General features: G+C 45.4%; 1 protein-coding gene and 1 pseudogene across 1 annotated transcript in view; one reads left to right on the top strand and one right to left on the bottom strand.

Moving 5' to 3' along the window:
- The window catches only part of MYO3B (myosin IIIB), a 504,101-nt gene that overhangs the window by 351,503 nt on the left and 126,310 nt on the right, over positions 1–26,288 (top strand). The window lies entirely within an intron of this gene.
- LOC142424499 (large ribosomal subunit protein uL14-like) lies at positions 22,339–22,762 on the bottom strand (annotated as a pseudogene).

Genomic DNA, 26,288 nt, shown 5'->3' with positions numbered 1-26,288 from the left:
TCACCCTTTGTTCACCTCTCAGTAATTCCTCTCGGGTACATCTCAATTGATCAGACATCACCAGGGAGCCTACACCCTCCTCACCATTGATTTAAATCCCTTGTTAGTCCCCTGTCCCTGATGTTTTGGTTCACTGCTATCCTCCCCCATCTCCTCCTCTCCCACGCACCCCCCGAACTGCCGGTCCCGTTACGATCCCCTTGAGTGACTCCCTTTCTCTCCCCTTCTCACCGAGGTGATCACGTCCATCCACAGGCATCCGCAGGCAGGGATAGGGCTCAGATAATTTACCAGCCAGTCTGATGCCCTCGTGACCATTTCAAGTATTAAAAGAGATATACAGAGAAGTAGTTTCTTATTGCATACAGTCAGCGCTTAAACAAGAATACAGGAGGTACAGGTTAGAAGAGAGTAGGGAAAATCATTTTAAAAATTGGAAAAAAAAAAAAAAGAAGAGAGTAGGGAATGCGAATTTGTGATTTCCACACGTGGCAGCTGCCCACCTTGAAGAGAACCAAGGTAACAAGAGACATTTTAACAACCGGCTCACCAAACTCAACAACATAAAACAGGTCTCATTTTTGATCCTGCATCTCATGTAACCCTACCTCCCATCACTTTCTAAGCATCCTTTCCTGGTCTAAGCCAGCCATGACTTCTTTACACCCTCCATTCCCTCCTCTTTCCAGATTGGCTTTCATTGCTGACTTCTAATCAATGTCCATAACACTGATTTGACTGTTCAAAGAACTTTAATGGCTTCCAATTTTAGACAGAAACAGGATCATACCCCATGTCTCTCTCTATTTAGCTTTTTGCTTCCGTTTCTCCTCCAGGCTCACCTCCAGCACACCTCTCTCTCTATCTTTGGCTAAATGGAATCAGACTTCTAATTGTTCCATCAATTCATTCACCTCTATTCTCTTCGCCCATTTCTTTCTGTTCAACTCTCAGCTCTTTCATCAAGACACATTTTCCTATCCATTTCCTCCAGGGACACTTTCCCAATTCTCTTTAATCCTCCCAGAACCATTCTAGCCTGATTATAATCAAAACAAGCCAAATTCACGGTCATCCGATGGATTCCAACTCACAGCATCCTCAGGTGTTCCAGAGGAAAACTGTTCATCCTACTTCTGGGCTGTAATCGTTATGGGCAAATCCCCAGATCCGTTCATAGTGCTGCTGGATGGGATCAAACCATTAACCTTTGTGGTAGCCTGGAGTAAATCCTTACCAGCCCTCCCCCGCCGCCCCCACCTGCCCAGACCACAGTCCTACTCAAAGTTGCACTTTTCAACAAGATAATGAGCTTGTGATCAAATGTACACCAACCCACTGATGTTTTTTCTTCAAGAAAGTCTTCTTGCAAACAAAATAACTGCTATTCAGTAGCAAGCATGTCCCGACTGGGTCCTCAAACCATGCTTTGGTTTCTCACCCTCTGTGGAGAGCCCTGGGTGTCTAGTGGTGATGAACTGTGCTTGGGTCAGCCATTCGAAACCACCAGCTGCTCCCAGGGAGAAAGAGGAGGCTTTCTGCTCCTGTAAGGAGTTACCACCTCAGAAACCCACAGGGGCAGTTCTGCCATGCACTACATGGTCACTGTAACTTGGCATTGGCTCGATGGCAGTGAGTTTGGTTTCGGTTCGGTAGCACTTTTCAGCTCACGAATCTGCTTCTCAAGGGTGGGGCCAAATACAAAAATATGTGTCCAGTAAACGTAGTAGGTCCTCAGTAAACGTTGAGCTGACTTCCAAGACTACTCTTCATGAGTAGAGAAATGTTCTTCCTACCCAATTTTTGGGTGGTGAATAATAACAAGAGGAATCAGAAAACTCCATTAGGACAGTGGTTCTCAACCTGTGGGTCATGACCCCTTTGGGGGTCGAATGAACCTTTCACAGGGGTTGCCTAAAACCATCAGAAAACACATAAATATTTCGCAATATAGAATTACAGTACATATTGTTTTGTGATTGACTTTGCTTTAATTATGTTCAGTTTTTAACAAAGAAAATACATCCTGCACATCAGATATTTACATTACGATCCCTAACAGTAGCAAAATTACAGTTCTGAAGTAGCAACGAAAATAATTGTATGGTTGGGGGTCACCACAACATGAGGAGATGTCTGAAAGGGTCGCGGCATTAGGAAGGTGGAGAACCGCTGCCTTTAGGGTAGGTGTCAGGGCCTCTTTGTCACAGGGGACTCACGGGGAAAGAGAACAAAACACAACTCCCTGTCCTGAAGTCAGTTCAGGCTCATAGAGATCCCACAGGACAGGGTAGAACTGCCCCTGTAGGTCTTTTGCGACTGTTAACTGTTTTAAGGTGTAGAAAGCCGCATCCTTTCTCTCAGAGTGTCTGGTGGATTCAAACTGCTGTCCTTGTGGTTAGCAGCCCCATAAGTGACCCACCGTACCAAGACTCCTTCTAGTTTCCTGTGTGTTTGGTGGTCAGTGCAGTAGTGTATGGGTCAACCCAGAGCTGACAGGAGGCAGTCCCAGGGGAGCGGGCAACAGGAGACCTGGCTGATGCCAATGAGTGCTCTCAATGGCAAGTTACCGAACCCCTGACCAATTGATTCCAGAGACGAAGATCTCAGGACAAGAGGAGTAAAAGCAGAGGCTCAGGGCTGCTTCAGCCCCTCAGGGGTACCATCAAGGACACACGCCCCAGCATCCCTTTATTTTGCTGCTCTCAGCACGGAGGTGAAGTCCCTCTGATCTTAAGGTGGCTGAGTAGTGCTAAGCCTCACTTCCTCACAAGGCAATGGCCACATCAGGAAGGAGGAGGTGAATGGAAAGAGAGCCCTCCATAGGCATTTCTTTTCAATTTCAGGAAAGGGAGTTCCTTAGGGGGAGAACTTTTCACTGAAGTCCCAAACTCATAATCTCACTGGCCAGAGTTTGCAGGGATGGTTCTCGCTGGGATTGCGAGTGGTTCTCCAGTGGGGAGCTGCACAGAAGGCTGCCAAGTGAGCAAGGGCATTTCCTCTTCCAAGTCTCCATGTAGTGGTCACACGTTGGGCTGCTGACTGCAAGGTCGGCAGTTTGAAACCACCATCCACTCGTCAGGAGAAAAACGGGGCTTTCTGCTCTCCTAACGAGTTGCAGTCTTGGAAACTCAGGGGAAGTCTGACGCTGTCCTACAGGGTCACTTTGAGTTGGATCGACTCGATGGCAGCAAGAAGGATCCTATGAAACCTGTTCACATAGCAGCACACCAGTGTCTACTTATAGTTGCTGGCTGCACATGACGTATAGAGATTGGAAATCAAGCCCAAGTCTCATACTAGGAAGATGAGAATTTGGCCACTAGATCACGAGGTCTTATTAAATCACACTGGTGGCATAGTGGGTTAGGCAGTGGCCTGTTAACAAGATCTGTAATTCAAAATCACCATCCACTCCAAGACAGAAAAAAATGAGACTTTCTGCTCCCTAAAGATGTACAGCCTCAGAAACCTAAAGGAACATCTCTGCTCTGCCCTGTAGTGTCACTATGAATCACAGTCAACTCAGTGGCATTGAGGGTTTTTCCATTTGTGTTGTTTCTCAGTGAGCAACAGACCATGATTAGCATCCACTTGCCTATTGAGATTGGTAGAGAAATTCCCACATACTAGTCTTTGGAGATAACCTACAGCCTCGTGGGCAAGGTGACCCCCTCTCCCCCTGCCTTGGTGCCTGATAGGGAGATGGGGTTCATTTAGCTGGAGATGAAACTGCAGGTTGACAGTGCAAGTCAGTGTGTGTGTGTTTGTGGGGGGGGGTGGGGATGGGGAATACTTCTCTGCTTCCTCACTCCTACGTGAGTGAGGCTGTGACCATGTACAGTGAAGGACAGAATGGAAATGGTCTTTCCTGTCATGGCGCTTTGTTCCCATGTTGGTAATCCTCCATTGTAAAGCTGATAAGTACAATAGTGTGGATTATGCCCCTTGATTTAATTTGGGCTGCACATGCCTTTTATTTCACATTCTTTAGCTCAGCTAGCTTGTCATTGTGTTTAAAATAACGAGCGGGTAGGAAGGAGGCTGGAGATTGATAATACTGGTGCAGATGTTTTTCCACGGTAGCTAGTAATGCCCCCCTCCCCCGAGATGGGAAAGCGAGCGCATATTTCCCCCGTGTGTCATCCTTGTGGCTCTGGGGCTCCGAGCCAACTGGGCTGACCTCAGAATTGATGAGCCAGAGAAACAGCCTCCCAGTCAGCAGGGCTGAGCGCAGGCCAGATTTCCGTGTGGGCTGTGAAGTACAGATTGCCACGTATCCTGACAAACGCTCCGTGTGGGGGCTCACGGCGGAGATGCGTGGCATGCCAAGAAGATGAAAGAAAGCAAGTTTTCTTTAGGCATTGGAGGGCATTTCCTCTTCTGCGCTTCAGTTCCTGTCCTGATCTTCCCTTCCCTTTGTCTCTCTCTCCTTGAGGTGACTGCCCTCCAGCAAACGTCCTAACATAGGAACAAGTCCACACCCCACTGCACTGCAGGATGTCAAGGGGAACCGGGGCAGTGGTGGTAGGGAGTGTCCATGTGGTGGACACTCCATGTATTACCTCATTTGGGTAGAAAGAGGATGGGTTTTGATATCAGCTCTGGGTTTGAATCTTATTTCAACGTCTTCAGCTCTGGGTTTGAAGCTTGGTTTAACCACTTACAGTGTATGAGATGGTGGGGCAAGTTTCTTCATTCATCTGAATTTCAGTATCCTCAACTTCCAAAAGAGGAGCCCAGCTGACATAGTGGGCTATGCATTGGGCTGATAACCTCACGGTCAGCAGTTGCAAACCACCAGCTGCCCCTCCGGAAAAAGATAAGGCTTTCTACTGCTGTAAAGAGTTTCAGTCTCAGAAACCCACAGGGGCAGCTCACAAGGCTTCTATGTGTTGGAATCAGTTCAATGGCAACAGGTTTGGTGGTTGGTTGGTTTTTAAAACTGAAAAGGTGGTGGTATGAAAATTAGAGAGAACATCTGTAAAATAACTAGCATAGTTCTGGATGTGTACAAATATTCCATAAAAGGTAATGGCACATGGGGGGAGGGGGCGAAGCAGTAATGCATCACTGCAGTTGATTATGATGCTAGAAGCATAATTGTACAACTCTTCTTGATATGATTGAATCATTGAATTGTATGATATGTGGATGAAGTGCTAATAAAACTGTTAAAAAATAAAAACAAAAGAATATGCATGGTCAAGGCCTCTCTAGCTTAGCTCTAGAGTTGTGGATGAACAATACTCACTTTCTGCTTGATCGTGAGGGCAGAATTTTTATTTTCCCACGCTACTGGCTCTCACCTCAGGGTAATGTCGGGGGTCCCTTTTGATAGCAGGATTCACTCTCACTGGCATGGCCTGGATGCCACAGGCCCAGCCTTGAATGATGACTCTCGGAGCTCACTTGATCGTTTGGGCCTCCTTAGACTTTCTACGTTTGAAAAAAAATGGTCATATTTCTTTTCAAAAGGGCTTTGGAACCTTATCACTAGCTGTGTTAGACAGGATTCTCTAGAGAAACAAGAAAGATCAGGACACTTAGGATTTGATAGATAGATAGATGATAGATAGATAGATAGATAGATACAACATAAGAAATAAATAGCTAATTAGTCTATAGAGTAGTACAAATGGCTCAGTGCAACTCACTTCTGTGAGACAGCTAATATACTGGGTGCCCTTAAAGTCATGAGCCGCCAGGTGCAAGTCAAGGAAGCAGACAGCTGAGTCTTCTGTAGAGCAATTCAGGCAATCCAGCCATAGGCAGCAAACAAAAAGGCAGATCACCAACAATCAGCCAGATGACAGGGTCCGACAGTTCCCAGGTCAAGCAATCTATACAGCAGTAGCGTGGTTAAACAGGTCTTGAAGGAACCTCAGATCACAGCAACACAGTCCACGGATTGGGTGTCCCATAATCATGTAGCTTGCAAGTTGAAGCAGAAAACAGCTGCGCACTAGTCCAATCATCAAAAAGCCAGAGACAAGAAAGGCCAGGCTCACTGAGCCATTATCTCTCCACCCTTCAATTAAACTGCTCTTCAATTAATCCCACATGTGTTCATTGGCCAGGTTGGCACACCAGCTGAAAGTCTCTTCAAGGGAAAAAAATGTGCTTTGCATTAGAATTCTCCTGGTGGGTTTGCTTATGGCTATACATAAATACTTATCTGAACAATTTCAACAAATCCTAAATCACCCGTGATCCTTATACAAAGAACTGGTTCAGAAGAACTGTGTATATCAAGCATGTCAGCAGTAAGAGATTTCTTTATAGGATCAAATGCCAAGGACAAGAGGCCGCTTTAAAAACGGTTGGAGTTGATGGCTGGTTTTCCACCTATCTTTTGGTTTTCTCCTGGCTGTGTAGCTCTACAGAATGCCTTTGCCAGCCTTTTCTCCGTTGCTATTTTCCCTCTCACCCCTACTCTGGTTTCATGCTACCTCCTAGAGGGCCTTGAAGGAGAACAGGTGCAGGAGAAGGCCATTCCAGGCAGGAGAAGTAGACTGGGTCACTGCCCAGAGGCGGGGCCTGCAGTGGGTATTCTGTGGAGGCCGAAGCATCCAGTGAGGTTGGAGTGATGGGGGAGGAGGATGAAGACTGGGATGGTGTTGAGGGAGTAGGGTGATGCCCAGAGAATTATTCACAGGGAATAAAGCAGATCAAAGCCAGGGTGTGAGAGGCCTTAAAGATGGAACAAAATATTTGGCACCTTAAATTCAGTAGGCCAAAAGATGCCGCACATCTTTGGGTGGAATGTGCTCTGCAGACATTTCGTTTGGCCTGGGCAATGTCTTCACATTTTAAATTTGTTTCCAGATCTAAAAATAGACACAGTTCTTGTAACAACTTAAATTTGTGATGCCTCATGAAAAACCAGGGATCTGGCAGCAATCTGCTGGGACTAAGTAGAGGTGGTTGTCTGTAGAAATCTATTTGGTGGCCTGCTGAATTCATGCCCGGGCCCTGCCAGCGTCTCGGTCGGATTCCTGCTGTTGTCTGCAGGCAGCGTCTAGAATTCTAGAAAGAAGCAATGTCTAAGGCTACAGACTCTGGAGCCAGACTGCCTCCATGCTGGGCCTCGGGCTATGTCCGGCTAGCTCAACGACCTGAAACATGCTAAATGTGCTTCTAACCGCCGTACAGACCTCCGAGGTCCATTGTGAGGGAAAACTTGAAAACAGAAAAATTATAGGACATGTTTAAATGACTACCTCAGGAACCAAACCAAACTCACTGTCCTCAAATTGATGCCGACAGAGTGACCCATAGGACAAGGCAGAATTGCAATTATTTACAGGAGCAGAAAGCCTCTTCTTTCTCCCACAGAACAGCGGGAAGGTTCGAACTGCTGACCTTGCTGTTAGCAGCCCAAGAGGTAATCAGCTACGCCATGAGCACTCCCGGGTGACTATCTAGCATGCATTAAGTACACAAGAAATGTTAGCTGCGGTCACAACATCCCATATGAGAAAATACACTTCACTGGGGCTGAAACAATCTGTCACTCATTTCTGTTATCACTCACAGATCTAAAAGCTTTGACCATCCTCGGTATAAAGTTAATTGAGTGATTACATGCACCTTGGATTTTATTTGGGTCCAAAGCTGCATTGGGGTATTTTTGTCCTCAAAATATGCTTCCAACTTACCCGAGGTTAGCTTGAGTTATTAATGTTTGATAAAGTAAAAAAGCTGGCTTTCTCAGAAAGTCATCAATATCAACCACATAAATGAAGAGAGATGCTGTTAACACTAACTTAACGTTTTTTTTTTTTAATCATGGATCTACCTTTCTACCTTAAAAGCAAGCTCCAAGTTTGGGGAATACTTAAGCAAGTAGTTCCTTTAGGAAGCTCAGTTACTGGCAGGTAAGTGGCCCTGGTTCATGCCCTAATTTAAGGAACAGTTGCTAGGAATTAACCATGCTGAACAGAAACAGAAATAATGGTGGGCTGTGTGAGGGGGCTTCGAAAATTCCTTGGAGAAATATTATTAAAAGACAATGGAATTCTTCCATGAACTTTTTGAAGCCCCCTTGTAGATCTACCATGAATTATCCCTTCCTATCCCCACATTATATCCTTACATCAAGAAAGCTTTTGTTTGTTTTTCTTTTCCTTTTTTAAACAGTTTATTAGGGGCTCATACAACTCTTATCACAATCCATACATATACATACATCAATTGTATAAAGCACATCTGTACATTCTTTGCCCTAATCATTTTCTTTTTTTGCATTTTATTAGGGGCTCATACAACTCTTATCACAATCCATACATATACATACATCAATTGTATAAAGCACAGCTGTACATTCTTTGCCCTCATCATTTTCAAAGCATTTGCTCTCCACTTAAGCCCTTTGCATCAGGTCCTTTTTTTTCCCTCCCTCCCCGCTCCCCCCTCCCTTGTTTGTTTGTTTTTCTGTCCAGACAAAAATGAGAGTCTACAGAAATGATGTTTACAGTTTCACATGAGAATAAGCTTCTAGTATGCTCTCTCTATTTACATCTCTATATATGATTCAACGGAGTTGTTATTTTTCTGCCTACCTCCTCGGACAAAGATGGAGAGTCTCCAGAAATTATTTGGACCATTTTACAGAAAAACAAATGTCTATTGCGATCTCTCTATTTATGTGCCAGGGGAAGTCAAAGGCATGTTGTTCATAGTATCCTAGCTCCGTGAGGCTGGGTTCTCTAGAGAAACAAAAGCAGTGACACTCATATACACACGAGAAATCATTTCATATCAAGAAGGGGAGCAGCCCAGTCCAGCTCAAGGGCACAGGTTTGCTGCTAGCCAGAGCCACCTTCGGGCTCACGCAGCTGCCGGTGGAAGAAGTAAGAAGGTGAAGGAGGAAGTTGGGAGACCACAAGCCAGTGGGTATAGGGTCACATGGACCCACAGTCTGTAGAAGCATGGCAGCTCCCAGGGAATGCAGGTCACGTGGGCAAACAGGAACACATGACAGAGAGAGTGCAAAGTTCTCAGCATTTCTCTTACAAAAGGGCCGTGGAATGCCAGGTTATTAGAACAGAGTGTTCTTTCTTTGAGGGAATACTTGAGTAGAGACCCAATGTTCATCTACTACCTTGATACTTAACATATAAACATATGTATTCAGAGCTATTTCCATATCATCATATATAAATATATTTACATATGTACATGCTTGTATTTACACCTCTGTAAATGTCCCTTGCCTCCTTGTTCTTTCCTCTATTTCCTTTTACTTTGCTCTTGTCCCAATATCATGTTCGGCCTTCTTTTGGGTTTCAGTAATTCCTTTCAGTTACATTGCCCTTGATCAAGCCCTACCAGGCCTCCTACACCCTCCTCACCATCGATTTTAGGTCACTTGTTGTTCCCTTGTTCCTAGGTTTGTTAACACCCACTTTTTCCCCCTGCCTACTCCTCTCCCATGTCCCCCCAGAATTGTCAGTCCCATCGTTTTCTCCTCCGATTGTTTATCCTGCCTATCTATCTGGATAGACATGCAGAGACACTAATAAGCACAAAAACAAGGCAGAGAAAAAGAAAACAACAAAGGAACCAAACAACAATGACAAAAAAAGGAAAATCCTATAAATGTTCACGGTCTGTTTGTTGGCCTTTAGGAGTATTTCTCAGACGAGTCTGCTGGGCTGCCACACCCTGGCCCCAAAGTCTATTTTTGGTATTCTGTGATGCTCACCTTCCCAGCATAATCGCAGAAGACAAAATGGGTGCATAAGCAAATGTGGTGAAGAAAGCTGATGGTGCCTGGCTGTCAAAAGATACAGTGTCTGGGATCTTAAAGTCTTGAAGATAAACAAGAGGCCATGTAGCTTAGAAGCAACAAAGTTCACATAGAAGAAGCACACTAGTGTGTGTGATCATGAGGTATTAATGGGATCAGGGATCAGGCATCAAAGACCCAGAACAAAAATATCATATCAGTGTGAATGAGGGAGAGCACAGAGTGGAGACCCAAAGCCTATCTGTAGACAATTGGACATCCCCTCACAGAAGGGTCACAAGGAATAGATGAGCCAGTCAGGGTGCAGTTTAGCACCATTGAAACATACAACATTCCTCTAGTTCTTTTTTTTTTTAATAAATCATTTTATTGGGGGCTCATACAACTCTTATCACAATCATTACATACATCCCTTGTATATCAAGCACATTCATACATTTTGTTGCCCTCATCATTCTCAAAACATTTGCTTTCTACTTGAGCCCTTGGTATCAGCTCCTCATTATCCCTTGATAATTTATAAATTATTATTTTTTTGTCTTATCTTTCACTGTTCAATGTCATCACCTGTCCAATGTCATCCTTATAATCACTTTCCCCGTTCTACTTCACCTTCCCTCCACCCTCCAGTATCACCAGTCTCACCACTGGTCCTGAAGGTATCATCTGTCCTGGGTGTCCAGAGACACCCTGTGTTTCTGGTTCCTATCTGTACCAGTATACATCCTCTTGTCTAGCTGTATTTTTAAGGTAGAATTGGGATCATGATACTGGAGTGGGGGGTAGCATTTAGGAACTAGAGGAAAGTTGTATGTTTCACCATTGCTATACTGCACCCTGACTGGCTCGTCTCCTCCCTGAGACCCCTCTTTAAGGGGATGTCAAGTTGTCTACAGATGGGTCATGGGTCCCCAATTTGCACTCCCCCTCATTCACAATGATATGATTTTTTTGTTCTGATGATGCCTGATACCTTATCTCTTTGACACCTCGTGGTCACACAGGCTGGGGTGCTTCTTCCATGTGGATTTTGTTGCTTCTGAGCTAAATGGCTGCTTGTTTGCCTTGAAGTTTTTAAGACCTAAGACACTATATATTTTGGTAGCTGGGAACTATCAGCTTTCTTCATTGCTTATGCACACATTTATCTTCAGCGATCGTGTCAGGAAGGTGAGCATCATAGAATGCTAATTTAATAGAACAAAGTGTTCTTGCATTGAGGGTGTACTTGAGTGGAGTCCCAATGTCCATCTGCTGCCTTAATACTAAACCTATGAATATATGCACATAGATCTCTTTATATATTTTTACATATTTGCATGCCTGTTCCCCTAGTTCTTTAATGCTTCCTCTCCCATCCCCACTGTCATGAGCCCCAATTCTACCTTACAAATCTGGCTAGACCAGAGGATGTACCCAGGTATAGATAAGAGCTGGAAACACAGGGAATTCAGGACAGATAAATCCCTCAGGACCAATATTGAAAGCAATACCAGGAGGGGAAGGGGAAGGTGAGGGGGGGAAAGGGTGAACCGATCCCAATGATCTACATATAACCCCATCCCAGGGGCCTAACAACAGAAAAGTTTGTGAAGGGAGACATCGGTCAGTGTGAGACATGAAAAAATAATAATTCTAAATTATCAAGTGTTCATGAGGCAGGGAGGTGGGGGAAGAAAAGGGGTGTGTGGAAGAGGAACTGATACCAAGGGCTCAAGTAGAAAGAAAATATTTTGAAAATGAGGAGGGCAACAAATGTGCTTGGCACAATGGGTGTATGTACGGATGTGATAAGATCTGTATGAGCCCCCAATAAAATGATTTTTTAAAGGTGGGGGCATATCCGCAAGGAGGCATCATCAATCTGTGACCAGACTGATAGGTTTGACTCCACCCCTACCTCCATACAGGTACCATCAAGTTGACATAAAATCTAACCATCACAACTGCACAGGTTTACTCCAAACAAAATGTGCTGAAATGTGTCTCTGCCATCAGCGGATGACTACAGACAACTTACCTCAATAATCTGCTTGTCTCCCTCTCTATAGTGTGCCTTCCTTCCCCAACAGGTCCAATCAAGACAGTGGCTTTGAGGGCATCTTGTGGGCCAGTTAGGTTCTAGACAGAGATCGGCCCAGAAGGTTATGGCATCTCTATTTTGGCAATTCCTCAAAGGGAATCTCTTGATAGATTTTATTTTCAAAGACACAGGACAGTCATAAGGGTTTATTAGGAGGAAATTTTAACAAAGCTGACAACTGTATTGGTAAGAAAAAGCCAGAAAAATTGCACTAAGTAATTCCCGCCCCCAACCCAGCAAAGTGTTTTGTATTCTTTGAGGTCAGCAGATTTAAAAGGAACCTGAATTTCATTTCTTGAGGATACCAATGCTGACATTTTTAGGTGATATAAGTTGCTGAACTCCGAATTCTTGGGAGAAGGGTTCCAGAGCTGGAAACAGAAGTGTATCGACCTAGCAGGAGGACGTGTCATGAAACAGTAGCTTCACATTTTGGTATTTCTGTTTAACAAAGGTTTCTGTGATCTTGCAGACATACTTTCTAACTCATCTCTCTGAAGTGGCAATGTATGAATACTGGCTTTCCGGGGCTGCTGTTAGGAGAAAGCACAGAGTGGGTGTTTACAAGGATAGGGGTGGCCCACAGATCTGTAGGCTAGCAGCCTGAATTTGGAGTGTCAGCAGGACCATGGATCTCCAACTCTGGGAGCTCCAGGTTTGTTTGTTTTTTTTTTTTAACTTGCTTGTCTAGCCTAAATCCACCTCTACTTTCTCTTCACACAGCCTTCCTCCCTCTTTTGTAAGGACACCACTCATACTGGGTTCAAACTCAAAACCTCCAACTCACCACCATCAAGTCCAGTCTGGCCCACGGTGACCCCACTGGACAGTGTCAAATTGGCCTGTGGGTTTCCAAGACTAACTCATTACAGGAGTAGAAAGTCTCAGGACCTACCGTATATACTCGAATATAAGCCGACCCGAGTATAAGCCGAGGTTCCTAATTATTGCCTGGGAAACCAGAAAAACTGATTGACTCGAGTATAAGCCTAGGGTGAGAAATGCAGGATGTGAATTAACACAGAGACCAGAGGAGAGAGACAGAGCACAGCCACAGACACATCCTTACCACTTCAGCTGCCGGTGTAAGTGAATCACTATGAGTGCTTCTGCGAATTGGAGCCGTCCATGTCATAGGATGACTCTGATTGGTTAGATGTGAGTAAACAAACATTCAAAGCCCTGCAGTGTCAGCGGGGCTTTGAATGAACAGCGGAGGAATGACAATCACCCGAGAGATGTTACACCTCGCTGGGGTACCACTGACCCGTGTATATGTCGAACCCCAGTTTTTCAGCACATTTTTTGTGCTGAAAAACTCGGCTATACATGAGAATATACAGTACTTTCCTCCATTTTCCACCATGTTAACTGGTAACATCTTCAAAGGTCCTATTTCCAAACAAGGTCACATTCACAGGTCTCAGGGGTTATGACCTCACCATATCATTCCTATCACTGGTGGCATATAATTCATTCAAAGCATACATAATTTTACCAAGACCTTTAATGTGAACAGTGGCAGACATGCATGTATCTGGCTGCATTAACCTCTCCTTACGTGCATTTGCCATCAGCCTCTTCAGGAGTCCTGGTGGCATAGTGGTTAGAGTTGGTCGGCAATCCTCAAGGTAAGCAATTTGGAACCACGAGGCTTTCTACTCCCACAGAGTTACAGTCTCGGAAACTCACAGGGGCAGTTCTGCCCTGTCTATTGGATTGCTGTGAGCCAGAATCCATTCGAGGACAGTAAGTGTTTTGAGTCTTCTGCCATGAGCTCTGCAGAGCTGACCTGCCTGCAAGGGTGGGCTCACTCCTCTCTGGACAGCATCCGCATTGACACAGACGGTGGGTCCATTTGATCTGGATAAATAACAACGAAGACCATTAGCTCTGAACTTACACCTGTCAGATGACACTCTTCTTTCTTCTATGATTTTTCTATGAAAAATAATTTTACCTCTATCTTTTCTAAAGAAATACAAGTCTCTCTTTAGTTTCTTTCCTTTGTTTTAAAATCTTTCTCTGTCTCTTTAAGCAATCTTTATCTATAAGCAGAATGTCTACAAACCATACTAATGTGCATCTCTCCTGCCCTCTCTTCTTTCTCCATCAAACTCACAACTTGATGTGACTGACCCTCCTCTCCTCAGTTTGCTTTTGGCTTAGGAACCTACTTTACATAATCCTATGAAAGAATTTGAGGTGATTTACAGGAGATGCATGGAATTAACTATTGGGTTTCTTTTGCTTTGGTTTTCATCATCAGCATCTCTTCCCTTTTTCTTTGACGACCCAAGGACTAAGCATCTCTGAAATTCTGGTTCTGAGTATCCATAAGTAATGACGACAAACAGACCGTTTGCTCTATCTCCCCTTCTTTGGACCCTCGTGGTGCTGTCAGGTAAGCACTGTACTGCTAGCTGAAAGGTTCGTGGTTCAAACCAGGAGGAAGAAGAGGCAATAAAGTTTCCTATAAAGATTCACCACCTGAGCGCGGGAACGGACTCAATGGCCACGGGGATTGCTTGTTTCCTGCACTTGGCATTGGAGGCGTATGGGAAGTTGTCCACGTTTAATACGTCTCTCCTCGCTGCTCGGCGTCTGGCCTCATCAAGACCTCGTCCACGTTCAGGTTCAGAATGGGCTGTTGACAAAAACACCTTACATAGCTAACCTAGTTGGGAGAGTTCAAGCACACAAAGCCTGCCGACGTTGGGGATGTTGCAGGAAACAAAGTCGGCTTCAAAACACATTTTAGAGACGAGTGTCACACGATCCTCCAGGAAACCTACCCGGCGAGCCTATACATTGAAAGATGGTTGTAACATTTCCCTGGCCTGACTAACTTGTACTTCACTGTCTCCTCTGGGAGAGAAGGGGAGGATATGGGCGTGTCAGATCCCAATGCATTTTATTAATTAAATGGCCATTGGGTCCTACCTGTAGGCCATACGCACACTGACCTCCTTTCCCTAAGCATCGCTCCCGTCGCTTGACGTGACGAAAGAACCTGAGCGTGTGTGCGCCCCGAGGCTGTTAGTAGTCATGCCGCGATGTTGCTGTTGGCATTCAATAACTTTACAGACATGTCTTCTTGCCGAGTCAGGAAAATACAGGGTGGACTGAAGTTTTTCTTCTCATCCGAATGATGTGTGTTCAGAAGAGGGAGAGGAAGAGAGTGCTGGGGAAGCCAAGCTCCAGCGACTGCCGGGACTGGGCAATTGGACATTAAACAGTGCCTGGTACCAAGAGTCGAATGGCCCAAGATCAGCACAGTCTAGCCGGCCGGCAGGAGCGGCCTTCCTCACTCTGTCGCACTGTCCCTGGAGGGCTCTTTGTGTCAAGAAGGACAGCCAGTGCTCCTGGCCTGCTCCCAGCACTCGGAATGGGGCTATCATTTTTGTTTGCTTTGCAAATATCTTAATGGGAAAGGGTTCAACACCACCTATGGGTTAATCTGAAGGGCCCTGCTTGGCAGCTGTTTGCTCTGCGAGCCACATGGCCGCTTTCCTGTGGGGGGGCGGGGGGAGGGGTGTTGAGCTGGCTGATAACTTCCCAGCACCAGGTTGAGGCATCTTCTCTGCTTATTGGATTTATTGCCTGGCAGGAAGCACCTTGTTGTCTTTTATTTTTAGTTTGCGCCTCCTGGGTTAGGAAGTGAATCTCAGCTCCAATCGTGCTTCTCCCTCTCTGGCAAGGGAAGTCGTTTACATTTGTATCCTAGCATGCAGCACTGTTTTCACGCAAATGCCCTCGCACAGAAGCCGGGATTTGGTATTACAATGGAGCAGGGATGTGGCGTGGCAGTGGTGGAGAACGTGGTATTGCTGTCAGATAAATCGAGATCCAGTATGGTAGCCTTCAGGAAGGGCAGATCAGGGGAGGGTTGGCTTCCCCTGGGAGCTAAAGATGGGACTAGATGAAAGTTCTCAAGAATCCCTGCTTGACTGTGCCCTGGGTTAATCCCTCCCTCCCTCCCTCTACCCCCCCCCCCACCCCAAACTCAGTTTATACTTCTCTTAACCCATGGGAATGCTTCCCTGGCCGCCTGATGTAGTCCTGTCCGTCTGGCTCTGTGTCACAGATGATCTCTTGCTTTACGCTTTCCTCGCGGAATTTCAAGCAGAGTTGGACAGTTTCCACAAGGTGATGACAGACTTGCAGACAGGTCCCAAACGCCCACTTTTAAAACGTGCAGGAGTTTGGACTACTTCTCAGGTTCTGAAAAGGAAAGTGTCTGGCTGCCCTTAGGAGTGATGCAGCTCAGCTTCTTGGACCTTATCATTTCCTTGGGGTTCTGCCCAAGGCGGCAGGCTCCAAGAGTTAACTAGACCTGCCAGAACGAGTGTGAGAGCTTGGTGAGCTCATTTCTTTTTCTCTGACCCTTACTTTCCTCGTGTTGTCATGATAGAGAGCATGGCATCTCAAGAGGTGAACATGAAATGAGAGAACATATATGAAGTATACAGCATTTTAAAACGTACTCGTACAGTCGGGCTTCAGAGGTTTATGGGAAAATTGAATGCAAGGAAAGTGGAATTTTTTTTTCCACAAAAATTTGTAAACTTCCTTTGTGAGGGTAAGTCAAAAAATATGACTACTAGGATTTCATTTCATACGTGCCTAGATTTATTCCAAGCAAATCATGGTTAAGCATGTGTCTGTAGTCGGTGGGTGGATGCAGACAAGGTCTCTCAGGAATATGATCATCTTAGTCTGGTTACAGTGCCTGTAAAGAAAGTCCCGTCAAAATATGATCTGTTGGGATAGTTAAATCAAAGCCAGCGAGGTATGTGTACATATATACATTATATACACACACGTTATATCTTATATATATCAGGTTATGGGAACTGTTTGGGGGGATTGCAAAGTAAGATCACTATAGATTTCCTTGAAGCACACAGGAAAGTTGAGGGCTAACCAGGAAGAAAGTTGATGAAAACTGCAAACTGCACTGCTGAGAAAACACCAGGAAAGTTGCACCAAGCTGCTGCTGCTGCTTCTTTTTAAAAGTGTAACATTGCATCTGCTTATCCTTCGAGGGTAACAAGTGTTACCGAGGATAATTCTGCTATTAAACTTTAGCCCAGTCAATCTACAGCCCTGATTTTGCTCCTTCGGGTGTCTTCCCGCGCCCCGCCCCCCCTCCAAACCAAACAAACTTAAAAGAACATTTAAAAAGGAACATGATTTGAATCCCTCCTTTTTGATGTGTGTAAGTCAAAGAGGATAGACTTCTTCAGGGACAGGTTAGGAAGATGGAAACACCACCCGCAGAAGGATAGAGACCTCAGTGGAGGAGAGATGGGGAACCAATAAAGTTTTCTGTGATTTTGGAGCAATACTTTTCAATTACCCTAATAAATAGTAATAATAGGAGGAACTATTTATTGTTGTTATCTCAGAGGCATCCACCTTTCTCTGTGTAATCATTAACATTAGACACTCCTTTCTGAAGAGCTCATGTGGAAGTCTATTGCCCCAACACTTAAAAATTAAAGCCACTACTAAATGTGCACCCGCTTGAGGAATGAAGTAATTAATGACGATAAAGTTGTATATTCTACTGAATAAACTACTGAAGGAAGGAACATAGAGGATAAGTTCTTCTTTGGAAAAGATGAAATAAATGTAGGAGTGATAGAAACAGAGAACTACCATTTGACAACCATTAAAATTATAAATGTTTTCCTCAGAAATGCTCAACTAAGAAGTGGAAGTTTGAAGAGTTATAAGACATTTGCCTAATCTCAAAATAGAGCCCCATAAGTTACACTAAACACAAAGAGGCGGTGGAGAGCGTGGCAGACACCCCCTAAACCTATGAGGGCTGGCAGGGCCAGCACTGGGAGAGCCACAGCACGTTCCTCCTGAGTGATTGATGCATTGGGAAGAACACGGTACTCCTGCGGATCGCTCGTCAAAAGTCCACCACCGGAAGGTGATGACAGCAAACAGCAGGCAAACTGGAGGGGTGTTTTAGAAAGGACTGGCCTGTAGACTTCAAAACCAAATCCAAAAGAAGACGGACGAACTGATCTAAAAGACTCTACAGAGACACAACAAGTGAATGCAAGATATCATCCAGGATTTTTCCCCCTATGGAAGATCAAGGATTGCAGCCTTCATTATGGAGAACGATTCAATACAAAGAAGACCAAACTCTTCACAACTGGACCAATGGACAGCAGCATGAGAAGTGGAGAAAAGTTGTCAGGGATGTTGTCTTGATTGGATCCACAATCAATGCTCCTGGAAGCATCAGCCAGGAGATTGCTTTGGGTAAATCTGCTGCATAAGACCTCTTTGGAGTGTTGAAGGCTGAGGACCAGGGTGTGCCTGGCCCAGGGCATGGTATTTTTAATTGCCTCATATGCATGTAAAGTTGGACACTGAGTAAGGAAGACTGAAGAAGAAATGATGCCTTTGACTTGTGGTGCAAGCAAAGACTATGGAAAGTGTCATGAACTGCTAAAAGGACAAACCACGCGGTGTTGGAAGAGGTGTGGCCAGAGTGCTCCTTGGAGGCAAGGGTCGTACTTTGGACAGTGGTCAGGAGAGACCAGCTCCGGGAAAAGGTAGTCCTGTTTGGTGAGGTAGAGGGGCAACAAAGAACGGGAAGGCCCTCCAGGCGATGATGGATTGACCCTGTGAGTGCAACAAGGGGCTCAAGAAGAGGAATCGCGGTGAGGATGGTGCAGGATCTCGGGCAGGGCTCTCCTCTGGCGTGCATAGTCTCGCTATGGGTCGGAACGGACAACAACAACATGGAAGAGGTTATTGAAACAACAGGCAAAACATGAATATGACCGCTTGATTAAATAATATTCGTATTGATTTCCTAATTCTGATCATTGTACCATGAGTATGTATGTAAGAGAATGTCCATGTTTTTAAGAAACACACTCTGAAATGTTTAGGGATAAAGGAGCACCAGGTTGGCAAAATGCATTGCATTGTGTAAATCTGCTGCACAAGACCTCTTTCGAGTGTCGCCTTGAGGATTAAAGGGTGCCTGCCCCAAACCATGGTATTTTCAGTTGCCTCCCTATGCCTGTGAGAGTTGGAAATTGACTATGGAAGACGAAAGAAGAATCGGTGCATTGGAATTAGGTTGCTGGCAAATAATATTGAAATTACCATGAACTGCCAAAAGAACAAACAAATGTGTCTTGGAAGAATTACCGCCAGAAGGTTCCCCAGAGGCAAGGACAGCAAGGCTTCATCTCACATTCCTCAGACGTGTGGTCAGGAGAGACCAGTCCCTGGAGAAGAACATCAAGTTCGATCAAGTACGGGGCAGTGACAAAGAGGAAGGCCCTCAACGAGACGGATGGACACAGTGGCCGCAGCGGTGAGCTCAGACACAAGAACCCTTGAGAGGACGGCACAGGGGCGGCAGTGTTTCAGTCTACTGTACACAGAGTCGCTGTGAGTCAGAGTTGACACAACAGCACCTAATAACAACAACAAGGTTTGCAACCGACTCTCCAGTAGTTCAGAAATATTGCGTGTATGTGCGTGTCTAAGAGGGAGCTTCAAAAATTTTGTGGGAAAATTCTCTTATCTTGTATTCCACTTCCCCCCCGAAATTTTGAAGCCCCTTCATATATCTAGACCAGCAGTTCTTAATCTGTGGGTCGCGACCCCTTTGGGGTCAAACAACCATTTCGCAGGGGTCACCTAAGACCATCGAAAACACATATTTCCCACAGTCTTAGGAACTGAGACATCGCTTCTCTATCCGCCATCCCCAGGCGGGTCCACCCACATGTAGATACGTCCACATACGAGTACCCAGCATGAAGACTCATCCATGCTACCCCATGCTTCCAGACAAAGTTTCATTTATTTGTCACTAGAAATATTTATAATATATAATTACATAATGTTTCATGATTAATCACTATGCTTTAATTATGTTCAATTTATAAAAATGAAAATACATCCTGCACATCAGATATTTACATTATGATTCATAACAGTAGCAAAATTAGTTATTAAGTAGCCATGAAAATAATTTTCTGGTTGGGGATCACACATGAGGAACTGTATGAAAGGGTCACGACATTAGGCAAGTTGAGACCCACTGCTCTAGGCAGAGAAAGCCAGAGGGAAGAAGGGATGAAGAGAAAGAGACAGAACAAAATAAATGTAATAAAATGCAAATGCGAATTAGCTAATCGTATCAGAGGAGTCCCTGGGTGGCGTTTTCAGCTGCTAGCTGAAAGAGGTGGCAGTTTCCTTCCATAAGGAACACAGCCTGGGAGCCCCAGCGGAGCCGTTCAGGTCCATGCTACAGGGTTACTGTGACGAGGAATCAACCCAGTGGCAAGATGTTTGGTCTGGGCTTGGTTTTCAGTGAAGAGTCCACAGAACGCATTATGTCATTGTCGTATCTTTTCCAGGATAAGTCTGAAATTTAGTCAAATTGAAAAGTTTGAAGGAAACAAATCGAGTCCGTGTCACTTCGTGTCTTCCAGGTCGAGCAGTTCAGCTGCCATTCTCAGTTTAGAGACCCGAGCCCTCTCCAGCCACACCCGTGTCTATCCCCAGCCCCTGCACCGCTCACTCTGTCCTCCAGGTCTCTGCTGGGATCCTGGTGCCAGCCGCTGCCTACTGAACAGTCTGTCGGCTTTCCCTTCAGCTTTGAGCTTCCCTCCAGGGCCTGCCCTCTTCGCATGCCCCTGCCCTGATCCGTGGAGCCGTGTGCAGAGCGCACTGTTCCGCTCGCTCGGGTTTCCCGCTCCCTCAACCGAGCCCAGTGCTTTCAGAAGGAAAAGAGGGTGACGAGCTTAAATGTCACCCTCACAGGATACAGTGGTGGACAGATCTTGCATGGTAAGCGTTTGTCTCCTGTTGACCCCGTGGACAAGTCATATCCCCTCGGCCTCAGTTTCCATTGCTATAGCATGAAGAAAAAGCATGTGCTAAATGGGCTCCGATGATTTCTTAACCTCCAAACTAAGGCTTTTGCTATTTGGGTGTTGCTGTTTTTTATGTGTATGTGTGAAAATACACAATAAAAAATGTATCCATTCAACTATTTATTGTCATATCATTGTCATTGGGTACTTACTACACATTATGACAATCTTAATTCACTATGTGGAGTGTTAAAATTATAATGCAAAACCAGCTCAACCCAACCAAAGGAAAACCAAACCCACTCTCATCAAATTGCTTCTGATTCATAGTGACGGTACAGAACTGCTGCCCCCTTCAGTAGCTGTAGCTCTTTCTGAGAGCAAAAAACTTCATCTTTTTCCCGAAGATTCAAACTGCTGAACTTGTGGTTAGCAGTTCGATGAGGACCCCGACACACCACCAGGGCGCGTTAGCCAAAAGAAAACCCAAACTCACTGCCATAGAGTCGATGCCAACTCACAGTGACCTGATGGGGCAGGGTAGAATTGCCCTGATAGTTTCTGAGACTCTAACTCTTTACAGGAGTAGAAAGTTCCATCTTTCTCCTGAGGTGTGGCTTGTGGTTTCGAACCAATGACCTTGCAGTTATCAGCCCAAAGCATAACCACTGTTCCACTAAGGAAAAAGAAAGGCAGAGATCATATTAAAAGAGAACCACTCTATGTATCATCATGGTCATTCTCCTTTCTGTCAACCTTGAAGTTCCCATGTTCCCATGCTCAAGGGTTTGTCTTTCGGAAGAACAATATTATGGACAATACACATTAATGCCACATTAGGAGACTGTGGGTTGTGCTCAACTGCGAACCAAAAGTTTGGAGATTAAAGTTCACCCAAAGCCAACTCAGAATAAAGGCTCTTTTTCAACTCTCTCTGAGTGTGTACCTGGGCTCTGCTCCTTACCTGGACAGCCCATCTTCGCTTCCTCATCTATGAAGTGGGGACACCCATAGGACCTGTGCTCCCAGAGCTGATGTGAGAATTCAATGCAAGGATCCTAAATAAGATCTTAGCACATGCCTGACACAAGGTGAGCTGTCACCATCCTCATCACTACAAACCAAACCCACTGTCATTGAGGCAGTCCCGACTCATGGTGAACCTATGAGACCGACTAGACTGCCCCTGTGGGTTTCTGACACTATAAATCTTTTTCTTTCTATTTTGGGGTGGGGGGGTTTTGTTTGCTTTTAAAAATCATTTTATTGGGGGCTCATACAACTCATCATTTTCCCCTCCTTCCCCACACTTCCTCCCTCACGAACCCTTAATAATTTATAAAAATGTTTTTCATGTCTTACACTGTCTTACGTCTGCCTTCACCCACTTTTCTGTTGTCCATCCCCCAGAGAGGGGGTTATATGCAGATCCTTGTAATCTGTTCCCCCTTTCTCCCCTACCTCCTCCTTCCCCTCCTGGTATGGCTACTCTCATTATTGGTCCTAAGGGGTTTATCTGTCCTGGATTCCCTGTGTTACCAGCTCTTTTGGGTTGGTTTTGTTTTTTGGGGTGTGTGTGAATAATTTTTAATGGGGTGGTTGGTGGTTTTTACAAATATAAGGAAAATTCATGCAGTGCTGCTGGCATTGGACACCATCCTGGGCCCCAAGTCCGCACACTCCTTTGCAGCTAGTCCTGTGATGGCAGAACCTTTCATCTCACCTTTATTGTTTACATGACCCCGCATTATCTTCAAAATAAAGAAACACACCGTCTTTCCTCTGATAGGACTTTTATTGTTGCCGTATCACCACCGCAGGATGGACCTGCTTTCTGAGTTCGGGTTTGCCTTTCCTGACTGTGGCCATCACCATGTCACCCACACCGGTAGCGGGCGGTCTGTTCGGCCGGCCCTTGAGCTCCTTCACACAGATGATATATAGATTTTTGGCTCCCCTGTTGTTATCACAGTTGATCACTGCTCCAACCGGAAGACCCGGGGAAATCTGGAACTTTGCATCAGAGGACTCACCACATCCTCACTTTGACATGTTGAGCGCCAGAAAGAGACAGAAATGTGTTTCCAACTCTTTTAAAAATCATTTTATTGGGGGCTTGTACAATTCTTATCACAATCCATACATACATCCATTGTGTGAAGAACATATGTACACTTGTTGCCATCATCATTATCAAAAAATTTGCCTTCAGTAAGAGGTGTCTGGTTGGCTACCAATGGCTAACAACTCTTATCTGTACCTGTGTAGATCCTCTGGTCTAGCCAGATTTGGTAGAATTGGGATCATGATAGTGGAGGGGAAGGAAGCATGAAAGAGCTAGAAGAAAGTTATATGTTTCATCAGTGCTACACTGCACCCTGACTGACTCGTCTCTTCCTTGTGACCCTTCTGTGAAGAGATGTCCTGTTGCTAGGAGGGTGTAGGAGGCCTGGTAGGGCTTGATCAAGGGCAATGTAACCGAGAGAAATTACTGAAACCCAAATTAAGCTGAACATCATAGTGGAACAAAAGGAAAGTAAAAGGAAATAGAGGAAAGAAGTAGGAGGCAAAGAGCATTTATAGATGTCTAAATATAGGCATGTACTATGTAAATATATTTATATATGATGATGGGGAAATAGATCTATGTGCATATATGTATATAGATTTTTGTATTAAGGTATCAGATGGACATTGGGTCTCTACTCAAGCACTTACTAAATGCAAGAACACTTTGTTTTGTTAAACTGGCATTCCTTGGTGCTTACCTTCCCGACATGATCCCTGAAGACAAATGGGGTGCATAAGTAAATGTGGTGAAGAAAGCCGATGGTGCCCGGCTATCAAAAGATATAGTGTCTGAAGTCTTAAAGGCTTGAAGAAGAACAGTGACCATCTAGTTGAGAAGCAACAAAGCCCACGTGGAAGAAGCACACCAGCCTGTATGATCACAAAGTGTCAATAGGATCAGGCATCAGGCATCAAAGAACCAAAAATCATATCATTGTGAATGGGGGGAGTGTGGAGTGGAGACCCAAAGCCCATCTGTAGACACTGTAAATCTTTCCTGGAGTAGAAAGCATTCTCTTTCTCCCGAGAGTAGCTGGTGAGTTTAAACTGCTGACCCTGTTCTTAGCCGGGTGCTCAACCCACAGCACCACCGTAGTCATCCATTACTTTGGAGTCACCGTTCACTTCCTCACTACTCCAGCTTGAATCCATCTCAGGTCTGAGGCAAGCGTGTTGCCCAGGCTCCTTGGCTGCTAACAACGAATTAAAGAAAGCCTTATGGGTGACACTCATAGGTGAGGCAAGGAGCCCTGGTGGCATAGTGGTTATGTTTTGGGCTGCTAACTGGAAAGTCAGCAGTTTGAAGCCACTCCTCGGGAGAAAGATGAGACTTTCTACGCCCGTACTGAGTTAGAGTCTCAGAACTCAGAGGGGCAGTTGGACCCTGTCTTGTAGGGTTGTGAGTCAGAATGGACTCGGTGTCAGTGAGTTTGGCTTCCTCAGGTGAGGCGAGCATTGTCAGTGGCATGAAGGCAAGCCTCCAGCTCCTCCCTTAGACTTTGGCATTGACAGCGCCTGCGTAAGGTAGTGAAGCAGACGGGAAAACAGAGGCGAGGGTGCCATAACTGGCAAATAGGGGGCCTGGGATCACGGGCTGGGAAAAACCAAGGAGGAAACCAAATAGGATCAAAGTGTAAAGGGCTCCGTGGGATCTGGGAAATTAGCATGAATACATAGCACTAGCCAGCATGGCCTTGGAACAATGGCGTTATGAAATCATGCAATATCCGTCAGCCTTTTGCCTCGTTAGCTGACTCTGTCTTCAAGTCATGTTCCAAAATTTAATTGCATGTCTCACAGCAAACAAATATCTACACATAACTTGCATAGTCAACTCATTCATCATCCCACAACAGATTGGGAAGTGGAATTCTGGAGTCTACAAAGTTGAGGGAGGCCTGGAGCCTGGACCACAGTGCGGTCAGCTGGGCACGACAGAGTCAGCTGGTCTTGAGGATCCTCACTGTGGAAGAAGAGAAGGGGGTGGGGAGGGGAGAGGTGTCCTCTGTGGCCATTAACTCAAGATGTAGCCTCTCTGAGCCCTCTTGGTCTTGACCGGGGGAACTGGGCATAGGAGGATGGACTCGCGTGTTAGTTTTGCTTGGCAGCTTCTTCAGGACAGATGCCTGCAGAAGGGTTCTCAGTGGAGACTCCACTTTCCCTTCTCAGGAGGCACCGCAAGGTGAGCTGAGTACAGGGAAGCTGCTGAGTAGCTGAGGCCTGGAGACAATCTGCTGGAGACTTTAGTTCTGGCTCTTGTAGGCTCGTAGCTTGGTGCATACTAGAAAGCCAGTGTATCATGACCGAAAGAGACTACTACCTCCTAGTCACACATCTGTCACTTCACATGAGATTTTGGAGTCTAAGCACAGGATGGTTTTTTCAAGTTTTCCTTATAGATACAAAATAATGACATACAAGAAACAGTCATTTATGAATCTCCTATAGGACCGCTCTATGAGGAACCCTGGCACTGTAGTGGGTTATGCATTGGGCCACTAACCACAAAGTCAGCAGTTCAAACCACCAGCCACGCCCTGGGAGAAAAACAAGGCTCCCCCCATGAAGAGTTATAATCCTGGAAATCCACAGGGGAAGTTCTACACTGTCCTTATAGGGTTACTACGTGTCAGAATCAACTTGGTGGCAGCGGGTTTGGTTTGATGTTTTGGTTTTACTAATCCATGCTCAGATCCCACTACTATTCCAAGAATGTCCTCTGCACCTGTTTGACCAACCTGGGATCTGATCCAGGATGTAATATTGCATCAAGTTCTTATAGCTGTCTCTTTAATACAGAATAACCCTTATTTTTGTGCCCCTGACTTTTAGGAGGTCCAGCCAACTAATCCAGATGGTGGGGCCGGCGGTTAGGTGAGGGGCTCTCAAACCCCTTCTGATTCTTGGTGACCCTGGAGGCCAGAGCAGCACTGGCCCTTTTTGCCCGGCATGGGGTCTGTGCGGGACGGCTCTCCTAGTCTTCTTCCTGTGGAGCTGCTGGTTGGCTTCTCACCACCAACCTTCGGTTGGCTGCTGAGTGCCTGAGCACCGTGCTACCAGGCTCTCCGGGAGTCCAAGAAGAGCCCATTTTCTGAATTTACCTGGTGGCTTCTGTGCGATGCTGTTCAGCTTCTCTCTTCCCCGTGTTTTGTGTAAACTGTCAATTAGACCTAAAGCTTTGATGTCAGTCAAGTTACATGCCTTTGATCCAAAGAAGCAACACATCCTGGGTGGGGTTTATGTTTCATGTTGTCCCTAAAGACATGGTATCCCAGCGTGACTTAATGCGCGCTGCATTACGATGGTGGCGCTCAGATTCCTCCAATGTTCCGCCTCCCAAATGTTTCCTCTATGACCTCAGTGAAGAAATCTGCTACATTGGGACCGTATGAATTGCTTGTTCCCTTATTAACCATTTGTCTCATGGTCTTGTCAGCCATCGACAATTCTTGTCTGAATCAATAATGTCCATGAAGAACTGTCTCCTTCTCTTTAATCAGCAGGTCTT

Source organism: Tenrec ecaudatus, chromosome 13, assembly GCF_050624435.1.
Source record: "Tenrec ecaudatus isolate mTenEca1 chromosome 13, mTenEca1.hap1, whole genome shotgun sequence".
NCBI lineage: Eukaryota > Metazoa > Chordata > Mammalia > Afrosoricida > Tenrecidae > Tenrec > Tenrec ecaudatus.
This window is presented reverse-complemented; position numbering and strand designations above follow the sequence as displayed.